Source organism: Saccopteryx bilineata, chromosome 1, assembly GCF_036850765.1.
Source record: "Saccopteryx bilineata isolate mSacBil1 chromosome 1, mSacBil1_pri_phased_curated, whole genome shotgun sequence".
In the NCBI taxonomy this organism is placed as follows: Eukaryota; Metazoa; Chordata; class Mammalia; order Chiroptera; family Emballonuridae; genus Saccopteryx; species Saccopteryx bilineata.
In genome coordinates this window covers 398,254,996-398,267,156 of record NC_089490.1, presented here as the reverse complement: position 1 = coordinate 398,267,156, position 12,161 = coordinate 398,254,996, and positions in this window count along the sequence as shown.

Here is a 12,161-nt window from a genome sequence, read left to right as displayed (position 1 = left end):
ATTGGAGCAAAGTTTGCCCAGGCACTGGGGATGGCTCCTTGGCCTCTGCCCCAGGCGCTAGAGTGGCTCTGGTTGCGACAGAGCGACGCCCCGGATGGGCAGAGCAACGCCCCCTGGTGGGCGTGCTGGGTGGATCCCGGTCGGGCGCATGCGGGAGTCTGACTGCCTCCCCGTTTCCAGCTTCAGAAAAATACAAAAAAAAAAAAAGGAGAGGCTGACTCCTCAGACTTAATCACTTCACTTCCTAGGAGATGAAACTCCTATGGGGCCCTATTAAACATAATAAGATGCTTATGAGCAAACAAAAAATTTTAATGATGCCAACAGATCAGTTCAGCATTAAACACAATGACTGGACACCAGCCAAAGAGGATTCTTTAAAAACATCGCTGGGCCCTGGCTGGCTAGCTCAGCAGTAGAGCGTCAGCCCAGTCTGTGGAAGTCCGGGGTTCGATTCCCAGCCAGAGCACACAGAAGTGCCCATTTGCTTCTCCACCCTTCCCCCTCTACTTTCTCTCTCTCTCTTCCCCTCCTGCAGTTAAGGCTCCACTGGAGCAAAGTTGGCCTGGGTGCTGAGGATGGCTCCATGGCCCCCACCTCAGGCCTAGAATGGCTCTGGTTGCAAAGAACCAACACCCCAGATAGGCAGAGCATCATCCCCTGGTGGTCATGCTGGATCCTGGTCGGGCGCATGGGGGAGTCTGTCTCTCTGCCTTCCTGCTTCTCACTTTGGAAAAATAAAAAAATTAAAACAAAACCCACAAAAAATAAACCATCGCTGGGGCTGAGCTCCAGGTTGTAAAATCCAAAAACCTACTTGATACAAGAAATTAAGTTCAACTACCAACAAAGAAGGAAGCTAAGCCTGATGACCAGTGGCTTGGGTCTGAATCAGTTTGGAAGTCCCCTGCCCTAACTAAAAATCAGCCCATTCATAACCCACAGTATTTAACCCCAGCTGGTTGGAGGCTCAGTGATCTAAACCACCTGTTAGCCCCCAATATCCGGGTTTCCCTTCTTCCGTAACAACAGGATTTGGGCCACGTAGGAGAAAGACCACGTTTCACAGCTTCTCTTCAGAAAAGCATGGCCAAATAAATCCTCAGCAAGCAGGGTTTTTTCTGGAAGATGAAATGTGAGCAGAAGTAATGTGCACAGCTTGTGGTTTTAAAGGAAAGAGATGCACCCTTTCCTCCGAACTTTGTCAGCCTACCTAAAAATATATATAAAAATTAAAAAGCCGCTTGCTCCAGCTTGCCCAGGGTGTTGCCTTCATCCTAACGATCCAAAACGATCCAGTTCCTCTCAGCATTCTCTGCTCACCTGCAAGGAAAGAGGTGCAAACAGAGGCGCTGCCTTCAGATCCCAAAGCCTTAACACCGTGCTCTCCTGCCCTCTAGTGGCGCGATCTGGTACTTGACATCATTGCTGAGGAACTGCGCTGGCAAGGCTGAGGGCAGTGGGTGACGAGGACCACCAGAGCGCCGAGGGTCAGTGTGGAGCACGAACAATATCCGGATATGCAAAAGGTATCAGCAGAATCTAGAAGGAGAGAAATCTTGATCATTTTCTCCACCACCTCACCTATTTGTTAGTGAAAAGCACTGAAATCTACATCAGAAGTGGGTACTTACCTGACCGGGTGGTGGCGCAGTGGGTAGATCGTAGACCTAGGAAGCTGAAGACCCGGTGTGAAACCCGAGGTCACTGGCTTGAGCCTAAGGTTGCTGGCTTGAGCAAGGGGCCACTGGCTTGGCTGGAGCCTCCATGTCAAAGCATCAATCAACAACTAAAGTGACTCAACTACATTGACACTTCTCTCTCTCTCTCCCTCTCTTACTCTCTCTAAAAAATAATAATAATGACTGGCTACTGAACAGCCCTAAATTCCTGTATATAAATTTCTGTATATGTTGGAGTCCCTGAAATGTTAGATGATAGCTCCTCTTTTTGTCCAGTCGGTTCATCAAGTCCTCAGCGGCCTTATCTTTCTTTTCCCCCAGATCTGTCGGGTCAGGCAGGGAGAGAAGCAGCAGTCCCGCTGTTGTCCCTCTCACGGCCACACGGCGTCGCTGTGGAGCCATCCCGGTGCGGTTCCGCATGCCCCCGGGCTGCGGGACGCAGAACCCCACCGCGGGTCCGCAGCCGTCACCGGGAACCTTCAAAGCGAGCCCTCTTTCCCTGGGTGGAGAGCCGTGGCAGACGGGGCCACTTCTCTGGAAAGGATGTTCAGGCATGCCCCCCAGCATCTCCCGAGGGCATCCAGACTCCTTCTCGCTAAAACAAATTAAAAGACAAAATCTGCCAACCCAGAATGCCCCTCCGCAAGAGTAGAAGGGAAAGAAAACAGTTTTATTACCGAACTAGCGTTCAGCCAGGGCGTGTCGCACGTGACAGGCAATCTGCATCCTGACTGCAAGGGAGGCAAGAACACTGACCTTGTGCTTAGCCAGGCAGATAGATAGCCACCCATTAAATACATGTTCTCAAGATAAACGGTAACTAATCCTCCAGCGACAGGCCAGACTTAGTTCGTGCTCAATTTACCTGATAATTACGTGGCCACCTGTGTTTGCCCCGGTGCAGGGGGAAGATACCTCGCTCTATCTTGCCGACAGGAGGTGGGTTTACCCCCTGGAGCCAGGCACCAGCCAAGGCGAGGCCTCTTCTCTGCCACGGAGCCGGGAGATGGCGTGCTGTCTCCCCATGATGCCCCTTCAGACGATGGATGGTTTCCAGGCTCCTGAGCAAACATTCCTGGGATGGAGAGTGGGCCAGAGGCTTACTGAGCTTTTGAAAAGATAGGTGTAGGTACACTTCAGAGAGGAGAACTGACCATCGCAAGGTCTCTAACTGAAGGCTCCAAGGAAGTGGGGGGACTCCGGGGGGGGGAGGAAGGCTGTTCCTTTTTTCTCAACGTGAGACTTAAACTTGTTTTTCTTCTTTTTCATTTGTATTTGCCTTTACATACCCGAGGCAAACACTCATTACCCCTCAACTCCATCACTCTGCCTGTCCCAGCACACACCCTGCAAGCTAGCCACCACACACAGGTAAGGGCAACACAGGCCCATGCATGCACAAACGCCATGTGCACGCTCACTCACACACAAACATGCATGCTCACGGGCTCTCATCTCCTCCCTGAATAGCCTCTGCTTTCTGGACCATTCATTCTGCTTTCCAAGTTGAGCTCATTCAACACAGCCAAAGTCAGGCCTGTGTCTGGCTGGTTCTGCAGGAGTGGGGGAAGCCGGGGCGGGGGAGTCTGGGGCGGGATCGGGGGTCTGGGCCCACCTGACTCGCTTCTGTGATCTGCCGATTCATGTGTCCACCCCCTGCCCTCCCCGAGCCCTAGACACTGGCTTCACCTTCAACCGATAAACCCTAACAGTAGCGGTTCCCGGTCCGTGCTGGTTTCCGTCAAGTCTTGAGTCTCGAACACGCAAAACGGAGGGGTGGGGAGCTTCCCCGCTCAGAGATCTCTTCTGGGGCCCCAGAGCCAGAGGCACAGTGGCCTCTGCCGGACTTCCTGGGAGGCAACAAAACCGAGCCTTCCCCCCTCAGCCATCACCACCCGTCTACGGAAAAGAGGCTGCGGAACTGCAGACTGTTCCCCGTGAGTCCCTTCCCAAAGAGGGGTCAGCCCAGGAGGAGGGAGTAGTGCTCGCACCCTCGGAAAATCACTCCTGCAGCCAAGTGGGGGCTCAGCAGCACCACTTGGGGGGCGGGGCATTGCCAGAGGCACCTTGGCACCTCGTCCCACCTGCCCACGGTGCCCTGCCTGTTTGCTTCCTGCACCCGAGTGTGTGGGGAGGGGTGTGGGCAGTCACCCCCAGCCCCCCACCCGTGCAGGAACACGCAGAGTCTGGGAGCCTTCCCATTCCCTTCATCCATCCCTCCCCCCCCCCAAAGGAGCCAGGACCACACACCCGCCATCCCCCCCACCTCCAGGCAAGAAACCAGGCCAGCTTCACTAGGAGGAGCTTATACTGGATGGGAGATAAATGATAAATATTTTTATTTAGATAGGCCCAGCCCTGGCAGGTTGGCTCAGCGGTAGAGTGTTGGCCTGGCGTGTGGGGGACCCAGGTTCGATTCCCGGCCAGGGCACACAGGAGAAGCGCCCCAGGCGCTAGAGTGGCTCTGGTCTCGGCAGAGCGACACCCCCCCCCCCCGGAGGGGCAGAGCATCGCCCCCTGGTGGGCGTGCCGGGTGGATCCCGGTCGGGCGCATGCGGGAGTCTGTCTGTCTCTCCCCATTTCCAGCTTCAGAAAAAGTAGATAGGCCCAGACTTATTTTTCAGCTTGGCAAAAACAGTTTCTCTCCTTGCCCAACTTTTTGTAAGAATTTTCAAACACACAGACAAGTTGAAAGAATAGTGCAATAAACACCCATATACTCACCACGCAGATTCAGAATTTGTTGACATTGTGTTACGGGGTGTGTGTGTGTGTGTGTGTGTGCAGGGTTGGGCTGAACCATTTGAAAGCAAGCTTCAGACATCATAACACTTCACTCCTAAACCCCTCAGCATACTCTCCTAGAAGAATCAGACTTTTTAATGCCTGAAGTTGAAATTGACCTAACACCTGAAAGAAATCGCTGAAGCAACCCTTAACTGACAGGTCCTCAAGAAGGGGAAGAGAGAAGCGACAGAGCCGGTGCCAGGACGATGGAGGGAGGAAGATAAAACTGTACAGCCGCATCCAGCCGGCTGACCAGACCAGTCACAGAAAGATGAAACCATTGCAGGTAGAGAAAGCTGCTATGGAGAAAGAAAATGAAACGGGCTGGAGGCGATAAAAGTAGACCAGGAGGCGAGGCGACGTGGGAGTGGGGGGTGAGGGGTGAAGGGGGTAAGGAACGGAGTCCTCTGGAAGGAAAAGTGACCCTTGAGCTGAGACCCCGACGAAAAGGAGAAGTCAGCAATGCAAGACAACCAAGAATACCGTGTTTGAGGAGTAGTACGCAGCAAGGCCAGAGGAGCACGGAGAGACAGCTCGGGGAGAAGAGACAGAAAGCCCCGAGAGAGGACGAGCCGTGGCGGGCCAGATCTCGTCGGCCGTGGGAGGCATTTGGAGAGAATGTTAAGCAGGAGTTACTAGTTTTAGATACTCTGGCAACTTAGTTAAGACAGGCTTGGGCAGGAGGGGTAGGAGTGAGACCCCGGAACCGTGAGAAGGCTGAGCTCAGTCCTCGGGGCGAAGGAGGGTGGGGGCTCGGACCAGGGTAGTGGCAATGAGGGAGGAAGGATGACTGCCCCCCCCCACTTTATAGATGAGGTAACTGAGGTTCAGAGAAGGTAAATGACCACACCACGGTCACGCAGCCTTTAAGTTGCCTGCCCAGAATTTTATATTTGTAGGGGAGGGAAGTACATTTTTTATTGTGGTAAAATGCACATAACATAAAATTTGCCATTGTAACCATTTTAAGCGTACGGTTTGGTGGTACGGTTAGGTACATACGCAATGTTATGTGACCATCCCTACTATTTCCAGAAGTTTTTCATCACCTCAAACAGGAACTCATTGCCCATTAAATAGTCTTCCCTCCACCTTCCCCAAGCCCCTCGTGGCCTCTACTCTACTTTCTACATGTGTGAATTTTTCTATTCTAGATATCGCATGTAAATGTAATCATACAATATTTGTTGTTTTGTGTCTGGCCTATTTCATATAAAATAATGTTTTCAAGGTTCATCGATGTTGTAGCATGTATCAGAATTCCATTTCTTTTCAAGGCTGAGTGATATTCTAGTGTGTGTGTATCACACTGCATTTATCCAGTCATTATTGAGGGAGGTCCAGCATTTTTACCAAACTGTCTGATTTCAACCTCATTCTGGTGGGCTCTGCTCCAAAACCTTCCCCAGAACCCAGTGCAGTGCGCCCTGGTGGCCACCAGAGGGCACATAGGGTATCCCAGGCGGACAGGCTGCAGGCACAGGATGGTTTGTGGGAGGAAGAGGAACCTGGAGCCCAGCTTTTTGCACACACAATGGAACACCCAAAACACACAGATGACAAGGCAGGCTGGCTGCGAGGAAAGAACAGGTCAGCCTCCAATAGAAGAAGTGGGAGAGGCCAGTGTGGGAGAGGACCCCCTGTAATCCTGGTGCAGCCCCCACAGACACCTGCCACCCACAGCTTCCCCTCCAGCTGTCCTCCAACCCGAACAACCCTGGTGCTAGGGAGCTCGGTGTGGCAGGCAGGGGGACTGAGTCCAGCGAGGCTCGGGCTCCTGTCCCTGCCCTTCTCCATCAGTGAATGACCTCCAGGTGGTGGCTTGCCCTTCTATCAATGAGGAAACTGAGGCTTTGTCCAGAGCGCATGGAAGAGGCAAGAACGGAATGCCACCCAGCAGCCCTTGTGAACTTCTCTCTTCTCCGAGCTCAGCGGCTCTCTCCAGCCGTCCCCCGGGGGGGTGTGGCTTTGCTTCATTCCCCACTTCCTCTTGCTGGCTGCCTCTCCACGGGGGTAATGCAGAACGGTGTGTGGCTCTTGAGGCTGGTCCGACCACTGTGGCCTCCCTCATTCTGAGCACCGGGCCTTCCACAATGCCACCCGACTTTGTCCTAGCTGGTTTGAGCAGCCACCTTATGTCGATCAAAATTTCCGTCAGCTTAAATAACTCGACTCTTCTCGCATGTGCTGTTTGCCGCTGAGCCATTTCTCCCCCCGCCGCATCCATGAGCAGCTGGGTCTTTGGATCCAGGTCCAGGAACTGACATTTATCCCTGTCAGATTTCATCTTGTTCATTCATCTGGCAAACATTTGTTTGGTGCCCACGCGGTACCAGGCACTGGGATACAGCCCTGAAAGACAAGTCCCCTGTCCTTAAGCAGCTTGTGCTGTCATCAGTCACAGCAGCGGCCACCAGATAACGAGGGCCTGCTGTGTGCCGGGCATTGTGCTGGGGGCTGCCTGTGCGTTGTCTCACTAACCCTCATAGCATTGCGGTGTGGGTGGCATTTTTCCCATTTTGCAGATTGGGAAGAAAGGTTTAAAGAGTCGATGGAACTTGTCTGAAGTGGCATACCTAGAGAGTGGCAGGCTCAGCATTTGAGCCCCGATCTCTCTGGACTGTGATGCTGTCCTACACAGATGCCCTGTATCCTACCTCTGGGTTCTCCGCAAGCCTGGCCAACTTCCATCAACGGCACCGATGACACAGATAAGGTCAGAGCCCTGCCCCCAGTGGACAGCCGGCTGGGATTCTTGCCTGTGCGCTCGGCAGACACAAATGCACCTGTGACCCCTGCCCCCAACCGTTCTCTCAGCCCCAGGCTCACTCTCTGTCCAAGCAGCTATTTATCTGGTGACTGACACCTTTGTCATCAGAGTGGTCCCCCCAGTCAATTTCTCTACATGCAGGAGCCCTTGCCTGCGTCAGGGTAAACCTTCATCTGCCAATGTCCCTTCCCGCGAGGGAGCCTTGAAACCCAGGGACCAGGAGAGGGCGGTTGAATTGGACTGTCTCAGGCTCTGCGCACCCCGCCCCCCGGCTTCGTCTCTCCTGCACCGTCTGTTCCCAGAGGCTGCGCCCATCTTTCTCACTCAGGTCTTCTGCCAAGTGGGGGGAGACAGCAGCAGAGCAGGCCTGTGCGAGGGCCGTGGGCGCCAAGCAAGGCGAGCAGAGTGACTGCGCGTGGCTCCGGCGGGCGGGACTGTGAGCCGGTCCGGCCCAGGCTCCCAGCCAGGACCCTGGGGCACCACTCACGGGACCACCGGCCCCTACCCTCCTCACAATTTATAAGGTTGGGACTATTATCATGGCGCCCACTTTGCCAGGGAGGACACCAAAGGCCAGCAAGTGGGGCCAGGGCTGAGCCCGGCCTCTGCTGAGACTGCTCCCGGACACGGGCTCATGCTGAACACGAACTCAAGGAGCTCCGCGGGAAGCCAGCACCTCGACCAGGACGGGGCAGGCCCGCCCGCCCAGCCTCACCACCAGGGCCGGGCAGAGACAAGAAGCGAGCCCAAGTTTCCGGCAGTGACAAATGCTGTGAAGAGCACAGCGCCCGGCGCAGAAGGCACTCACAGAGCTGAGGGCGCTGGGGCTATGCTAACTTGTGTGCTCCCAGAAGGCCTCCCTGAGGAGTTGACATTTGAAGACAGGAGGAGCTGGGCCTTGGGAGCAGCGAGTGTAAAGATGCTAAAAGAGGAAGAATGCAGCGTGGTCCAAATCCATCCACCCCACCATGGGTGGTACAGAGAGGAACCACGTGGCCCGTATGACTCAGTGGGGAAGCACGTGGGCCCGTGTCCTCAGAGCGCCTGGCACCGGAACCGGCTCCGCGGACGCCTGCCCCTCGCACTGCCTGTGAAGTCTGCGGACCCCCAAAGTGATGCTCTCTGGCCATTTCCTCAGGTCGTCAGCCCCTTTCTGCTCCAGGCCCAGCCCCAAGCAGGGGCTGGAGAAAGGCTTGCCGGTGGACAAAGCCCTGAAGGCCTGCTCACCAGACCCTGAGGTCCAGCAGGGAGGCGTGCAGGACAAACCCAAGGGAGCCCTACCTTCTTCTAGAATGAACCACTTGATGGGAGTTTGTGGCTCCCTAGAGGTGGTAGAAGCAGAAAAGACAAAGGGATTCCAGAAGGCGGGAGGAGGGGTCGCCTACACAATTGGAAATTTTCACACAGAGTCCAGATTTCAAGCTATTTTTAAAATATCTGAAGATCTGGCAACCCGGAGCCTGCATATCCCCATGGCAACACCAGCTGGTGCTGAGCGGCCGCAGCCCCCTGCAGACTGGACATGCGCCCCGCGCTTCTCCGCGGACCCGGCCACTCACTGTTGCCCGCACCTCACCTGTCCAACTCTTGCACATCACCTGGCCCCGAGAACATTTGAGTCTAAGACAAATGATGGGCAGAAAGCCCTGCCGGGGACATGGGGTCAGTGGCATCTGTCCCGTCCGCCTGAAGCTAGGAGAGTCAGACTGAGATTCCTATGCACTTGGCCAGTGTGCGGGTCTTCCCCCATCCGCGTAAATCCGTTAGCGGGGCTGAGCTCAGGTGGCGGGAGGGCTCCGGCCGCTTGATCCAGGCCAGAGATACAGATCCTGATGTTCACCAGCAGGGGGCGACTCTCCCCGCCAGTCCTTCAGAGCTGCGTGGGAGCTCCATTCCCGGGCTGCAGGGCTCCAGTTGCTAGAGCGCAAGTCGCTCAGTCGTCCTGGGTCCCGGAACCGGCGGTCTTTGTGTCCCTTTTCCACTAGGGGTGACACCTGAGGCCCAGCTGGCAAAATGAAGGGTTCGGCAGTGATCGGCTGGGCCTGGACTATTCCAGGTGCCCAAGGACAGCCTTAAGAACCCACACACCCACCTTCTAGCTTGTGACCCCCGGGGGCCAAACGATACCCCTCCTGGCCTCCCTCTCCCAGCAACTTTCTCTTCCTTTTCTTCTTCTGGGACTGCTCAGTCTCCCTGATGTGTCTGTTCCCTCGGGGCTGACCCTCAAATTAAGTACTGTGTGCTTCTTGCTGTGTCCAGCGCTTCAGGTGCTTTATTTAAAACCCCAACAATCCTATAAGGTAGGTAGGTGCTAATCCCCATTGTACAAGTGGGGAAACTGAGGCTTAAACAGATGACATCAGTTGTCCAAGGCCACACACTAGCAAGTGGTGGCGTCAATATTCAAATCCGGGCCTGTGGAACTCCTCGTCCCTGGACCGCCTGGTTCCGGCGCAGGGAGCCACAGGACCAGCCCCGAGGGGGTCGGGGATGGGTAGGGTCTCAGGACAGAGGACCGTCTCTTGCTCCAGCGCAGCCTGAAACCACCCCACACAGGTCACCTATCCTGCTGGAGCTGCCCAAGAACAGGAGGTGAATCTGGGGTCCCCAAGCCCATTATAAAAGCTTAGGGAGTCAGCATGGCCACCAGGGAGGAGAGGCCCCTGGCTGCTGGGAGTTTAGTGACTGCCTCACTGTCCTGACCTGGCACCAGAGCCTGAGCAGCAGGACAGGCCCCCGCACAGGCTACAGCTTCTGCCTTGAACGGGGGTGGGGGGGTGAGCAGGCGGGCACCTAGAGACTCTAACGGCCCCCTCAGCTGGATGGGACACTCGTAAGGGTCGAGAGACCCAGACTCTGCACAAAGTGAGTGTAGGCGCCACTGAGCATGACTCAGTGGTCAAGCTACAAGCCTCAAGAGCTTACCCACTCCCTCCGACAAGGGACAAGGGAACGGAGAAGCCTCGAGCTACAAGCCTCAAGAGCTTACCCACTCCCTCCGACAAGGGAACGGAGAAGTCTCGAGCTACAAGCCTCAAGAGCTTATCCGCTCTCTCCGACAAGGGAACGGAGAAGCCGGGAGGAAGCAGCAGCCCCTCTGAGACTATCACCTGAGGCCCCAGCCCCTCACACCTAGACCACCACTGTGGTGGGAAGAGAGGTCCCCCCCATGCCACCTCATCCAATTTTCCTCCCATTTTCCCAGCATGCCCTACACTCACAGCCCTGGGTCTGCAGGTCCTTCCTCCCATTCCACCTGTTGATCACCCTCCAATCATCAATGCCCAGTGTAAATGCCACCTCCTCTGGGCAGCTGACCCTGATATTTGATCCTTCAAAGGTGGTTATTCTCTTCCTCTCCTGAGACCGCTGGAACTGTGTGGATCTCTTCTACAGCCTTGAGGTCAATCTCCTTTGTATTGAAATTCTCTCTGCGCTGCTGTCTTCTCTGACAAGCAGACCAAAAGTAGAGCAGGCACCATAGCTCTGAGCATGGGTCCTCATACGTACAAGGCATGAGACTGGATGGATGGAAGGATGGATGAGGGGATGGATGGATGGATGGATGGATGGATGGATGGAAAGAGAAACAGATAAACACTGTGAGTGGGTAGGAGAGTGAATGACCCAGAGAAAATTTGTTCAGAGTGGTCCCTGTAATTGGCCAGAACATCCAGACGCCCCACCTGCTCCTAAGGATAAGATTTCCCTGTTCCACTTGTCCTAGCCCCTCAGTGAACTTAAGATTTAGAAAGACCACCCCGTGTGCAGGTACAAGGGAAGCCGGGAGTCAGATGTGTGTTCCTCCCCGCACCAGCCCCCACTCTGCCGGGGCATAGATGCAGGTGTTGGACTGGAAGAGTCCCTGGGCCCTTCCCTCTCAGAGCACAAGCCTGTGCTGGGACCCAGCCAAGAACAGGGACACTGACTGAACCCAGTTCAGCTTACAGGAAACCCTCCCTGGAAGGGTAGAGACAGAAGGTGAAAGGAAGAAAAAGAAAAGAAAGGAGAGGAATGGAAGGAAAGGAGGGAAGGAGGGGGGAAGAAAATCTATCGCCATGTCCCAAATTAAAATGCATTTAGAACATCAGATTTCCCAAATGTACCATTTCTTAAAAATAAAAAGTTAATTTCAACACATTGAGTCAAGGACCACAGCAGGGAGGAAGTGATGGACCCTCTAACATAACGGAGGTGCCCCAGGCAGGGATGGCAGGGTGAGCTGGGGGTGGGGTGGTATATGGGGGGGGGCACTTTCCACCCCTCCCCCACTTCAGTCAGACCACCTCCTCTAGTATCTGTTTTATATATTGGTCTTATGAACCCCAATATATTATTTGAATAGAAGATTTCCAGTGGTTTTTTTTTTAAGCCACTTGCCTAATAAAGAGTAACAAGTGGCCCAGATGACATGATTTGCCCAAGGTCATATGGCAAGTGCAGGGCAGGTCCCTACGGGCCCAGTTAACAGAAGGCCTCAATTCAGATATCATGAGTCCCAGCGTCTGCACTGGGGGTGGAGGGGGCGCTGCCCCTAACTGGGCAGCTTGGACATCTACCCTCAGCCCCGGCTCTCACCAGCAGCCTCAGTGGGAAGTCACCAGGCTCTTTCAAACAACATTCCATTAGGACAGGAACAGACCAATAACCCAGGTCCAATGAGAAAACCTCCCCGGGGGTGCATGCCCAAGACAGGGGGGCTCGGGGCAGCGGCCCAGCTTCCAGCAAGCCTCACAGTCGAAAACCTTCCTAAAACAACCCCTTGGCTGCCTCGGAGCATAATTTAATCTTTCTTTGATGACTCCGGATCTCGCCCTGCCTGGGGCCACTCAGAGAACATCGATCACTGCTGGGCCCAGGTCGGGAGCCCAGCGGAGGGGCTGGGCCTGGGTTACCAGCTGACCCTGGGCGGGTGGGGGTGG